The sequence below is a fragment of the Vicia villosa genome, unplaced genomic scaffold, assembly GCF_029867415.1.
Source record: "Vicia villosa cultivar HV-30 ecotype Madison, WI unplaced genomic scaffold, Vvil1.0 ctg.002525F_1_1, whole genome shotgun sequence".
Classification (NCBI taxonomy): domain Eukaryota; kingdom Viridiplantae; phylum Streptophyta; class Magnoliopsida; order Fabales; family Fabaceae; genus Vicia; species Vicia villosa.
In genome coordinates, this window is record NW_026705956.1 from 82338 (window position 1) to 96699 (window position 14362).

At 35.5% G+C, this 14362-nt stretch overlaps 1 pseudogene; it reads left to right on the top strand.

Annotated features, from left to right (window-relative positions):
• Positions 1-7131: 7131 nt before the first annotated feature.
• LOC131639052 (cytochrome P450 72A68-like) lies at positions 7132-7900 on the top strand (annotated as a pseudogene).
• Positions 7901-14362: the final 6462 nt, after the last annotated feature.

The window sequence follows — 14362 nt, forward strand, 5'->3', positions numbered from 1 at the left end:
CTAGTGAAGATTTTGTTACATATTATACTTCTTGAAAATTAGTCCTGTTTTAGTATGTTGGCAACATTGATGGAATGAACATAGCTAGTAGGAATTAAATAGAATTTTTAGTATGAGGTTTGGGCATGGGGCTATATACGGATTATTATCATAGAGATCAAGAAAAGATGAGCTATAGTCAAGAACTCTAGGATGAGAAAGAGAATAGGTTGATTGTTTGTGAATAAAAGAAAAACAGTCTTCATAAAAGAACACATTCTTGGAGATGAATATTTCTCTGGAGGGAAGAACCATGAGAATATAGTCTTTGATTTCTTGTTTGTAGCTAAGAAAATATGGACTTTCTTGCATGAGGATCAATTTTGTGGCGACCTTGGTGGAGTGTGGCAGAAAATGCCAAACAACCAAACATATTGATGTTGTCATAAGAAAGAGGAGTGCCATGAAATAGGGCATATGGAAACTTTGAAGATAATACTTGTGATAGTAATCTACTGATAAGAAAGATGGCATGGTTTACTACATAGCTCAAAAAATATTGGGGTAGGTTGAATTGAAACATGATGACTCTAGTGATGCTAAGGATGGGTTTGTGCTTCCTTTCTTCCACTGCATCTTATTGTAGGGGTCTCAACACAGATTATTTATGTAAGATCCCTTGAGACGGATAGTGATAGTCCATGATGCAACATTTAAAATGAAGATTAAATGAAAACTGAGAGGGAAAGATAAATAACAATTAAAGTTAGGGAACAAACTAAAACATTATGTAAAAATAAGCCATTATTGATTTGAATTGTTCCAGCAAAAGAAAGAAATATCGTCTTTGAACTTGAAGACAGGAGGAAATACATGCGTAAAAATAAGCCATTACAGATTCATTACGGAAGATGAAGCTTAATAAAACTCCATATGATCCGACACATATTCCAAAAACTTGGGATAATAAGATTGATGAGTTCTTACTGCAAATTGGTTATTCCAAGTGTGAGTTGAACATAGAATCTATGTGAAATGACTATGACTGAATCAAGACAAACCAAGCATAGTGTGTTTGTCTATGTGCATGATATATTCATCACGTGAGGAAATCATAATAAGATATAGAATATCAAATTTAGCATGAACACTAAATATGATGCGACTAAATTAGGAGGCCTAATATATGTCTCAGTGTTCATATTGTTAGCAAATTTATACAAGAACCTAAACTGTGACATGCAAGGAGTAAATAATATCCAAATATCTTAAAGGCTTGATACATTATGACATCTTTCTAAAACTTTATGGCCAAAGGGATAAACTTGCAGACTTTTATGACTCAAATTGCTGAAAAGACAAAGTGGAAAGAAAAAGCACAATGGAAGATGTGTTTGAGTTGTTACATTCCCAATCTCATGGTGCTCCAAAAAGCAAAAAGAGTTTTATCTTTTTGTGATGTTGAGTATAACTCAACTTGCAATGCAACTTTTCAAGGGGCGTGACTACAATCTCGGTTGATTATTCAACAATTAACCATGCAAATAATCTCATGGCTCATGGAAGGACCAGACACATTGAAACTAAGTTTCACTTTCTCAAAAATTAAGTAAACAATAATAAAATTACTTTGACATGTTGCATAATAAAGGATAAAGTAGTATACATTCTAACCAAATCACTTAAAATTAAATTTTAAAAGAAACGAGAAACATGACCAATGTATATATTCCACGGGAGTTCATTCGAAAACCTAAACAATCCTAAATCAAGACTCGAGCAGACCTGAATGGTTTGCCCACTTCCACCGCCGACATATAATTTAATCCATAAGAAGTTGTTATCATAACAAACAGCCAAATATATCTAACAATATTATTCTTGATGTAAAATGATCTCAATGCCTAGAAATCAGTTTACTCAAACTACTCGGATTAAAAACAAAATTATACATTTTTTTTATAACATTAAGAAAAAAATATAAGGCAGTTTATCCAGATCTAAATTTAAGCATGGAGTAAAAATACATGCAAAATATTAAGACTCCCCCAAAAAATAGATATTGGCCGGGTGAAATAGAGATCTCATAACATAGAGAACTCGTTGGAGCGGCCGAAGATAAAATCAAAGCTTTCGCAGAGTGAAACTTTTTTTCAATAAACAATTGATATAAGAAATCGCATAGGGGGTACAACCCTTACAACACAAAAACTCTACGTAGAGTTAACAAAGAAAATTTTGTACCAATCATAAAAGATTTTTTGTATGCCCGCGCAAATACTTTGCTTCTACCCTGTTCTCAAGGCACATGAAACCTAACGACGTCTCCGTTCATTTTATAGGCAATGAATCTTGTATAACTACTATTTTACCCTTCTTAGATTTTTTTAGTGATTTTATTGTTGGATTTAGATGGTTACAATTAAGCCTCTTCTCTTCATTTTTCTATTTTAATTTTTCATAGTTTTATAATTTATTAAAAAATATATTTTAATTTTAATTCATTGAATTTTTCAAATAAAATATATATTAGTTGTTGTTTTTATTTAGTACTATATGTTCAATGATAGCCTTGTTGTTTTTATTTGACCTAGTATTTAGGAAGTAAATTTTCATTTATTTAAGTTGTGTGACTATTTCTTTAATGTGCTATTTTCTTATATCCAGTTGTTTTAACTATTTAATAGTCGTAGGTTGAATTTCTATGATATTCTATATATCTGCAAATTAGAAACTAGTATAAGAGCTCCTATTGGACTTTATAAAACAAATTAAGCTGCAATTTAGTTAAGAAACAAAGACTAATATAAACGATGAATGCGGGAAAGGTTTCCGCAAAAGTTATTCATTTTGATGATTTTCATTTGAGTGAGTTGATAGAGAGTTTTCTTCGTGTCAAATATCTCTGAACCATGATTAAAATTGGTTACCAAGAATCCATTGAAACAATGATGCTTACTAAAGAATAATTGCTAAAGAATAATTAGAGTTGCAATAGAATGTCATGCTCAATTATCACAATGTCAAGCATTATCTTTTGTAGGAAAATTGATAGGTTAGTCTTCAAACAAGTCTTGGATAAGCACACATCTAATGTTGTTCGGGGTTTCCTGGAAAAAAAAATATGAGGAACAGTCACGTGAAGAATTCAATGTTAAACTCTTTTAGAAGAGAGTTTGAGGTGCTGAAAATGAATGATGCATGCAAATGAGAGGTTATGTTTGAATCAAAATTGGTATAGAAAATTGGTATAGAAAATTCTTTGTACTTTAGTAAAGAAATTCACCTATATAGTGGTTTCAATTAAAGAGTCAGAGGACAATGAAGATATAACATTGAAGGAGAATCCATAAAAGGGAGACAATCTTTTACCAGGAACTCAATGGAGTGCTTTCAATGTCATAATTTGAGGCACCTTCAATGTGAATGTCCTAAATGGAATAACGAAACAAATTATGCATAATTGGATGATGAAGAAGAGCTTCTTCTAATGGTTCTGGTAGAAGAAAATGACGGAAAAAGAAATTATGCATGGTTCTGATAACAGAAGTACTACTTTTATATATTCTATTGAAATGAAAATACAACCTTGGTATTTATATAGACCCAAAGATTTATGCTATTCTAGGAAAACAAGTAAATACTACTAATAGGCCACTATCTCTCGGCCTTTCAACTACAACAGACTCTTTGTCTTTCCATTAACTTATTAATATAAACTCACTTAATATAACATTAAAGTTTATTCAACAAAACTCTCCTGTAAACATAAATGTTTTTACTATCCTCTATGCCAATCATCTTCTTACGTTTATCAAAGAGTACTTTTGGTAGCGGTTTTGTAAAGATATATGCATCTTGATCCTTACTCGCCACATGCGTTAGTTCCACATATCGTTTGTTCACATGGTTAATGATAAAATGAAAATGAACGTCTATGTGTTTGCTTCTTTCATGGTTTACTGGATTCTTTGCTAGCTCCATTGCAAATTTGTTGTCAACTCGAATCTCCGTTGCACTTTACTGCTTCAGTTCCATCTGGTTCAACAATTTTTTAAGCCATATCGCATGACAAACACACAAGGATGCGGCTACATATTCAGATTCACATGTCGAAAGTGTTACTATTGGATGCTTCTTAGAAAGCCAAGTAAATTCGATATTTCCCATGAAGAATACATGTCCTGAAGTGCTTTTTCGATCGTCTATATCTCCGCACCAATCACTGTCAGAGTAACCAACCAACTTGTAATCTTTTGTTCTTGAGTAAAACATTCCAAAACGACAATGTTTCTTAGATGTACCTGAGGATTCACTTCAATGCCTTCCAATGTGAATATATTGGCTCATCCATGAATGGACTTGCAATTCTAACACTTAAAAAAATGTATGGCCTTGTACATGTGAGATAACGAAGACTACCCACCAGACTCCTGTATCTACCTGCTTCGAATTATTCTCCTCCATCAAATTTTGATAGCTTTGCACCTGGTTCCATTGGTTTCGAAACTAGATTACATATTTTATTTTTTATCTTTTTAGGATTTCTTGTGCATACGTCTCATGTAATATGAAGATTCCTGCTTCCACATGTTAACTAGTGCTCTGATAAACATATGTTCTTCGACTGCGTTATATATGAAAACACCTGAAGAAGTTTGGTCAGGACATCCACCAGATCTCGACAAACTGGGAGTATTTGGCTGCGTAGCCTATGCTCACATTAGGCAAGACAAGGTCGAACCTAGAGCTCTGAAATGCATGTTCATAGGATACCCTGAAGGAGTCAAAGCTTATAGGCTATGGTGCCTAGAGCCAGGTCTCAGGAGGTGTATCACCAGTCGAGATGTAGTTTTCAATGAAGCTGAAATGGCGTTTAAGAAAACTGATGATGTTGGTTAAAATGCAGAAACATCTGACGAAGAGTTGGAACAGGTAGTGATTCCTGTTGAGGTGGAGCATGTTGATGTTGAATTGCATATCCCTGATGAAGTCGAAGAAGAAGCAGAAGATGCTGAGGAAGTTGAGGATACTGTCGATGACTACCTATTCTCAAGAGATAGATCGATAAGAGACATCAAGCCACCTCACAGACTTGGGTATGCAGATCTTATAGCTTATGCCTTAATCTGTGCAAGTGAGGTTCTATACGAAGAACCTAGACACTATAAGGAAGTTATGAGGAGTCGAAATAAGACTGGATGGTTGAAGACCATGAATGATAAGATGAAATATGTTCATGATAATCACAATTGGGAACTGATCAAGAAACCTGTTGGAGCAAGGTTCGTCAACTGTAAATCGATTTTAAAATTTAAGGAAGGAACTGAAGGAGTGGCATTGAAGAGAAACAAGGCAAGATTGGTCGCAAAGGGTTTCATTCAGAAAGAAGGTGTCGACTTCAATGATGTGTTTTCTCTTGTTGTGAAGCATAGGTCCGTTCGAATATTGCTTGCCATAGTGGCACAGTTTGATCTTGAACTGGAACAAATGGATGTAAAGTCTGTGTTCTTATATGGTGATCTAGATGAAATAATCCTAATGAGGCAACCTGAAGGGTATGTCGAAAAGGGGAAGGAAGAATATGTGTGTAATCTGAAGAGATCCTTATATGGACTGAAACAATCTCCTCGACAGTGAATAGGAGATTCGATAAGTTTATGGCACGCGTGAGTTTCATAAGAAGCCAATTCGACCACTATGTTTACTTCCGATTTCGACCTGGTAATTCATTTTTTATTTTGTTGCTTTATGTGGATGATATTCCCATAGCAAGCAACGATGTCGAAGATGTAATGAGGGTGAACGTTGAAATCAATAAGAATATCGATATGAAGGATCTGGGAGCTGCATCCACGATTATTGGGATTGACATTAGAAGAGATATAAAAAAAGTCTAAATTATGCTTATCTCAAGAGGCATACCTACGGAAGATTCTCGAAAAGTTTGGTATGTCGAATTCAAAGCCTGTTGTGACTCCGACAAACCCTCAATTCAAGTTGAGTGTAGATCAGAGTCCCAGTACTGATGTCGAAAGAGCCTATATGAATAGCATCTCATATGCAAATATAGTTGGTTCTTTGATGTATGTTATGGTCTATACTAGATCCGACATATGCATTAAATGTCTTTTAAGAAGGTACATGGAGAATCCGGGAAAGGCTCACTAGCAAGCATTGAAGTGGATTCTAAGGTACATAAATGAATCTCTAAATAGAGTTTTAATTTATGGTTAAGCCTTGGGTGAAGATAGTAAAGCAGTAATCGAAGGATATGTCGACTCTAATTATGCAGGTTGTATGGATGCCCGAAAACCTATTTCTGGATATGTTTTCACTTTGTTTGGCACAACAATTAGTTGGAAAGCAACACTTTACAAGGTTGTTTCTTTATCAAACACTTAATCGGAATATATTTCCCTCACTGAAGTTGTGAAACAAGCATTGTGGCTTGAAGGTTTTGCAAAGGAGCTGAAACTTCAAAGTCGAGGTATCAGTGTTAAATGTGATAGTTAAAGTGCCATACATATGTCGAAGAACTCAGCATATCATGAGCGAACCAAGCACATCGATGTGAGGTTGCATTTCGTCAGAGGAGTAATCAAGCGTGGAGAAGTCCAAGGACTGAAGGTTTCGACAGATCTTAATGTTGCTGATATGATCACCAAAACATTGTCGGGTTGCATGTTTTTCCACTGTATGCAGTTGATAAAGCTGCATGACGAAAGTTAGTTTATTCTTTGATACTAGAGACTGAAAAATTGCTTTGAATTAAAAAATTGGAAGCAAACATACATTACAAACAATGAACTTGTTTCGCTCTTAGATGCGGATACTTTGAGCGTAATGTTTTTCAATATAATAAATTAAGACCCCCAAACTAAATACAACAGTTTGCTTAAATATGTAATACATAGAAGTAACCATCGACGGTTACTAGCATCCCACGTTGGGATTTTGTGTGAATATTTTCCTAAACTTCCCCATGTTCTGCTTCATGACTCGTAGGTTGGAAATTTCTCTTGCTTCCATTTTATCCATGCTTGTTGACAGTCGATCCGAACTCTCCAAGTGACGTCCTGGTCAACTAGCTTTGGGAATGTCTCACCAATTCCGTCAACCGCCCCCTACTTCTCTCACATGAGGTAATCAATGGGCCTTTTTGAGGAAAGATACCCTCTCCACTTGGGCCATCTTATGGAAATTAAAGAAAACAACAATAAGAATGTTGGAATGAACCTAGATCATATAATCAAGGAATTAAAATTGTTCTACCTTCTAGGAGAAGAAACCACTTTAGATTTGCTTGTTTGGACAATTATATTATTGAGTAGGCACCTATATTGGCAAGCACGTGCAAGAGACGAAGTTCTACTAGCTTTTGGCTACAAAAAACCAAATTTTGATGGACTAAGTCGACTTAAGATTGTAAGTATCTACAAAAATGAACACCTTGCATTGTCTTGATATTATTGAACATTCCCAAAAAGGATTAGCTACAATTTACTAACACGATTTTTTGTGACAGATGACCAAGATTTTTTGAGGTTCTAGGGTTATACCCGCCAATAGTTGCACTTCCTCAAGAAGTTCAAAAAGATATAAAAGTTGGAGACCTAACATTTCCTACTGGAGTGCAGTTTTTCTTACCAGCACTTTTAGTTCACCATGACACAAAGCTATGGGGCGATGATGCTAATGTGTTCAATCCTGAAAGATTTTTTAAAGGTCCTTAAAAAGCAACCAATGGCAGGACTTTGTTTTTCCCATTTGAAGGGGGTCCAAGACTTTGCATTGAACAAAACTTTACCATGTTGGAAGCTAAGATGGCAATAGCAACTATTATCATCCTCCAACTACGATGATTACCCTTCGGCCAAAACATGGTACTGAAATCATTCTATGTAAATTGAAAATATAAAACATCTATAGATGTAATGATAAAAAATAGGGTTAATGAACTTTTTCGTCCCCTTAAATATTTCAAATTTCGTTTTTAGTCCCTCCAAAATTTTCCTTCAAGAAATCGTCCCTACAAAAATTTTCTTCTGAACTATTGGTCCCTAACGTCAAATTTCGTAGCTAATCGGTGGCTAAAGTCGTAGCTAATCTCTAGCAAATTTGACGTTAGGGACCAATAGTTTAGACGAAAAATTTTGAAGGGACGATTTCTTAAAGGAAAATTTTGGAGGGACTAAAAACGAAATCTGCAATATTTAGAGGGACCAAAAAGTTCATTAACCCTAAAAAATATTTGAAATTGTTTCATGTGTTTGGTTTTATTTCTTCATAATAAAAACGAGTTCTGGATGATTAAAACTATTATATAAGACTATCTAACTCGATAAGATTATGTTGCATATTATACTTCTTGAAAATTTGAACCTTTTTAGTAGGTTGACAACATTGATGGAATGTGCATTGGTAGTGGGAAATAAATAGGCATATTAGTAGAAGGATTGGTTATGGGGCTAGAATAGGTGATATGTAACCAAGTGCTTGAACTCGAGTGGCAAACGAGTATCTGCAAAGGACGATATTCGGGGAATACCGAGTTCGATTCCTGGCAAAAACAACGCTTGGCCAGTGCACGTGTCTCCGTAGCACGAGCCGGATTAGTCGATCTACTATGTAGGTCGGAACCGGTGCGAAAGCAAAAAAAAAAAGAATAGGTGATATGTGAATGATTAGGGGAAATATTGAAAATTGGTATACATGGATCTGATTGGGTGGAGGCTGAAAAGGGATGATTGATGGAATGTGCATAGGTAGTGGAAAATATTAAGTCATTGTTGTTGGTTATAGGTAGATTATTATCATATGATGAGAATGATACTCGGTTGAATGTTTGTGAAGAAAATATTAAGTCATTTTTTATAATGAATTGACTTGTGTTGTTTCTTTTTATCGATATTATGGAATGTATTCTAGGTCGTTCAAAGACTCAAATATTCAAAAATCTAATTCATATCAAATCAATTTCATTCGATCTAAAGTATAAATTTGTTCATACGAAAAAGTAAGAAACACTCTTTAGTCTTCACTTTTGACCATTGTCTTCTTGAATCTTAAACGAACTTGTGTAAGTTTAGATTGAAACATTAAACGAGGTGAATTAGGTTTATCAGTATTTTCTTGTTTTTAGACAACAACTCATGTTATATGTTTTATTACTTTCATTAACAATTATTGATATTCATAATCCTTTTATAGTGGATGTCAGTTAGCTTTCACGCGGATCACTAAAGGAAGTGTCTTGAGCGCTGATAATCATGAAATGAACGGCACAAATTTGTTTAAGGACAATGATCAATATCCTCAATTATCACGCCAAAATTATATTTGATTTTTTCAAAAACCCAGGTAAAAAATGTTTACCCCTCGATTTCATTAGAAAATCGAGGTGTATAATCATTTTTTAACATTACATTGTTAAAATAGAATATTAAATCACATTATTACAACAAATACAGTGTTATCATAACAATTGTTATTCTTGGAGAACAACACGTCTTTGTTGTAATCTAGATCATGTTGGATTCATTTTTGTGCTCATTATTTTAAAATTCTATGAGTTACATGCAATCAACTTTTAAGGAGCTATGTGCTCCAAATAAAGAGTTATCAGTTCCAAATATTAGAAATATTTTTTCTGTATATTGTATCCATATAGATCGGTAATTTTAAAGATAGTTTAACAGTGTTATATTATTTATTGTTTGGTTAATCACCACCGGTTTAACAGTGTTATATTATTTTAAGTAGGAAAAGTTTTTGTAGTTTTTGTGATGCGAAAAAGTAAATGACATTAAGGGTGTGTTTGGTTCGAGGTAAAACGATGGGAGGAGGAGGGGAGGGAATATTTATAATGAAATGTGTTTGGTTCAATTTTTAGGAGGGGTGAGGAGCAAAATCCCTCCAAATGACACTTTTTGCATCCCCCGAATCGGGGGGATTCGGAGAGGAGGGACAGAAATGTGAGTTTTAATATTTAATAAAATAACATATTTACTAAAATATCCTCAATTTTATTTTATTATTTTAAAATTATTATTTTCTTTCATGTTCTTGCTTTTCTTTTTTATTTTCTTTTTTCTCTAATTTTTCCATCAATTTATTTTAATTACTCTACACCTTCAAATTATTTTTTATTTTTTATTTAATAAAAATTATAATCACTGTAATTTTTATTTTTTATTATAATTTATTTTATGTACTCAAAAGGTGTTATCAACGTATAATTTATTTTGTGTCGAGTTATAATACGAATCAAGTATACTCAATTTTTTTAATGTTATGTGGTAAGTTTTGTCTTTTTAATCAGTCAATTATATAAACATTATTTCCAAAAAAATATTTATGAAATTTTCACCTTTGAATATCATATCACTTATATAAAATCACAAGGATAAAAATGTAAATTATTATTAAAATTCTTCCCCCTCTCCTCGTGAACCAAACATATTTTTAAAAGAAATCTCTCCTCTCCCCTCCCTTCCCCTTCCCCTTCCCTCGTTTGAACGAACCAAACATACAGATAATTAAAAATAATCTCTCTCCTCCCTTCCCCTTCCCTCCCCTCCATTAAAATCCCTCCCCTTCCTCCCTCTCATTTGAACCAAACATACCCAAAATAAAGTTAGAGATTTCGGTGTTAACAGTAAAAATGCTTGTTATTGGTATATTTCATCATTACGTAGTTATCATACACTTATATGGGTCACTAATATATTTCTCTACCCAATATATCATACTACCACCTGTTACCCTCATTCGTAACTCCTTTCGATCTCCACGCGTGAGATCAATGTATTACCAAATAGTTGATTATATTAGACTATTAACCAATAAAGAGCATTAAGTCCAAACAATCGTAAAGTAGCGAGACTGCACACCAATCCTACAAGAGTACATGTGGATATTGAGATTATATTTATGTATATGCATAGTACTCAATAGATGATTATATTAGATCGAGTAATGGCAAACACCTTTTGATGTCAGGTCACACCATGAAAACGGATTTTAGGTTACAAAGTTAAAACAAATATTAAGATTAAAGGGTCATCAATATTACAACATGAGTAGAGTTACATAGAACGACATGATTTATTTAGTACATGAATATAATGACTACATCTAACCCTAACCAAAAAAATTTAGCTACGCTGACTGTAACACCCTGGATTTCCGCTTACCCCGCAGGGATTCCGGCCTACCAAGCATGTCACCAGCTTAATCAATACTCCCCCCTAGGTCCGCTTACCGGCTGCCCAGGAAATATTGTTTTTGCCTTCCGCAGGAATCGAACCATGTACCTAGGGGTTAAGTACATATTCATAGCAATTCCTGCTACCAATTGAGCTAGTAGCTCAAGTGGTAGCAGGAATTGCTATGAATATGTACTTAACCCCTAGGTACATGGTTCGATTCCTGCGGAAGGCAAAAACAATATTTCCTGGGCAGCCGGTAAGCGGACCTAGGGGGGAGTATTGATTAAGCTGGTGACATGCTTGGTAGGCCGGAATCCCCGCGGGGTAAGCGGAAATCCAGGGTGTTACATTAAAAGGCGCCTTTTAATGTAACACCCCGATATCCGCTGCACGCATCAACCGTGTCGGCCAACCGAGCATGTTACCGGCTTAATCAATAATCCCCCCTAGGTCCGCTTATCGGCTGCCCAGGAAATATTGTTTTTGCCTCCCGCAGGAATCGAACCATGTACCTAGGGGTTAAGTACATATTCATAGCAATTCCTGCTACCACTTGACCATAGCTCAATTGGTAGCAGGAATTGCTATGAACATGTACTTAACCCCTAGGTACATGGTTCGATTCCTGCGGGAGGCAAAAACAATATTTCCTGGGCAGCCGATAAGCGGACCTAGGGGGGATTATTTTAATGTAACACCCTGGATTTCCGCTTACCCCGCGGGGATTCCGGCCTACCAAGCATGTCACCAGCTTAATCAATACTCCCCCCTAGGTCCGCTTACCGGCTGCCCAGGAAATATTGTTTTTGCCTTCCGCAGGAATCGAACCATGTACCTAGGGGTTAAGTACATATTCATAGCAATTCCTGCTACCACTTGAGCTACTAGCTCAATTGGTAGCAGGAATTGCTATGAATATGTACTTAACCCCTAGGTACATGGTTCGATTCCTGCGGAAGGCAAAAACAATATTTCCTGGGCAGCCGGTAAGCGGACCTAGGGGGGAGTATTGATTAAGCTGGTGACATGCTTGGTAGGCCGGAATCCCCGCGGGGTAAGCGGAAATCCAGGGTGTTACATTAAAAGGCGCCTTTTTATGTAACAGCCCGAGCCTTCGGCGTTCCCGGCACTATTACCTCATGAACTTCTCTACCCCCCTCACTAGTAGAGTTTTTGCCTTCCGTGGGAATCGAACCCTGTACCCTGGGGTTCAAGTACATGTTCATTTCATTCCCACTACCAATTGAGCTACTAGCTCAATTGGTAGTGGGAATGAAATGAACATGTACTTGAACCCCAGGGTACAGGGTTCGATTCCCACGGAAGGCAAAAACTCTACTAGTGAGGGGGGTAGAGAAGTTCATGAGGTAATAGTGCCGGGAACGCCGAAGGCTCGGGCTGTTACATAAAAAGGCGCCTTTTAATGTAACACCCTGGATTTCCGCTTACCCCGCGGGGATTCCGGCCTACCAAGCATGTCACCAGCTTAATCAATACTCCCCCCTAGGTCCGCTTACCGGCTGCCCAGGAAATATTGTTTTTGCCTTCCGCAGGAATCGAACCATGTACCTAGGGGTTAAGTACATATTCATAGCAATTCCTGTTACACTGACACGTGGTTAGAGCAACAACTGGTCTTTCGAGAAAAGTTGGCCTTGAAAGTGGTATCTCCCTGTCACATGAGCAACGCTTCCGCCTTCAAACTTCTTTTTTTTATTCTCCAGTTCTAGACCTGAGTGAATCTACTTCAATTATATACTCTTCTGAACCACTTAAATTCCTTTTGCACTAAATTGAAAAATCTTATATTTATAGGAAAAAAATATATAAGACTCTCATTGGACACACCGACCTTGCGCATAAAATAACACTCTTTCATTTCGAATAACTTTAGTGAATTATTGCATTGTTTGAGTCACAATTGTCGGATCCTATGACTGATCTAGAACACTTTTTATTTAAAAATTTAATTAATACTCAATGTCAAAAATGATTAATTAAAAAAAACAGTTTTAATTGTTGTTAGAGTAAGGTTTTGTTTTAACTAATTTAACACTGAATTGTTAGTATATGAAAAACTTGAATTTAAAATTTAGAGATGAGGACAATATTGAATCTCAAGCGTCAAGCCTTCATATCTTCTCAAAATGTATCACATACTCTAAACTATTATTAGTTATAATTTAATATTAGAGTTGCCAATATTTAGAGTTTGACAGGGGATAGGGTCTTGAATAAAATTATATATCTCAAATGAAGAAAATCCATGAAAAACCAAATAAAAATCAACATGATTATTTTTTACAAAAATGTAAAATAATAAATTATTACAAATAAAAATGTATTAATGAATATGTAACCATCTTTAAGAGTATTTAAACTAATTTATTTTTTTTGGGTTAAATTAACACTTTCTTTAAAATTAGTTATCCTACCAATAGTTAGTTAATCTAGTGGTGATTGACGTTGGACTTAATAGAGAGGAATATTGTTTGATCCCAACAATTGCGGTTGGGATGGGGTTGAACCCACTTGATGCTAAAACTGACTCGAACCAACACTACAACACGCGTGGGCTTTAAAAGCGTTTTTTTTGCCTTTAACAGCGCTTGAAAGCGCTGCCAAAGCCAGCGCTGGCGTAGGCTACGAAAGCGCTTTTAAAAGCGCTCTGGTAGACCCCCCCTATAAGAGCGCTTTTTACAGAAAGCGCTCTGATAGACTCCCCTATAAGAGCGCTTTTCTGGAAAAAGCACTCTGGTAGACCCCCTCTAAGAGCGCTTTTGCTGGAAAAAGCGCTCTGGTAGCCCCCCTACTAGAGCGCTTTTCCAAAAGCGCTTTGGTAGGTTGCGTTTTTTTTTCTTTTTTTTAATCTTTGGCAGCGCTTTTTGTAACAAAGCGCTTTCGTATGTGGACCTTTAAGAGCGCTTTTTAAAAGCGCTGTCGTTGCTAAATGAGATATTTTAAAGTGCAGCCTATAATTTCAGCCTCCCAGATCGACCTGTAATATTTTCGACCTGTAATATATTTTCAACCTGTAATATTTTCGACCTGTAATATATTTTCGACGATATATTTTCAACCATAGGTAGGACTATATATATACTAATATAATACCATTATAATATCCAAAATTATATATATACATCATTATGTCAATCAAACTAAATCTC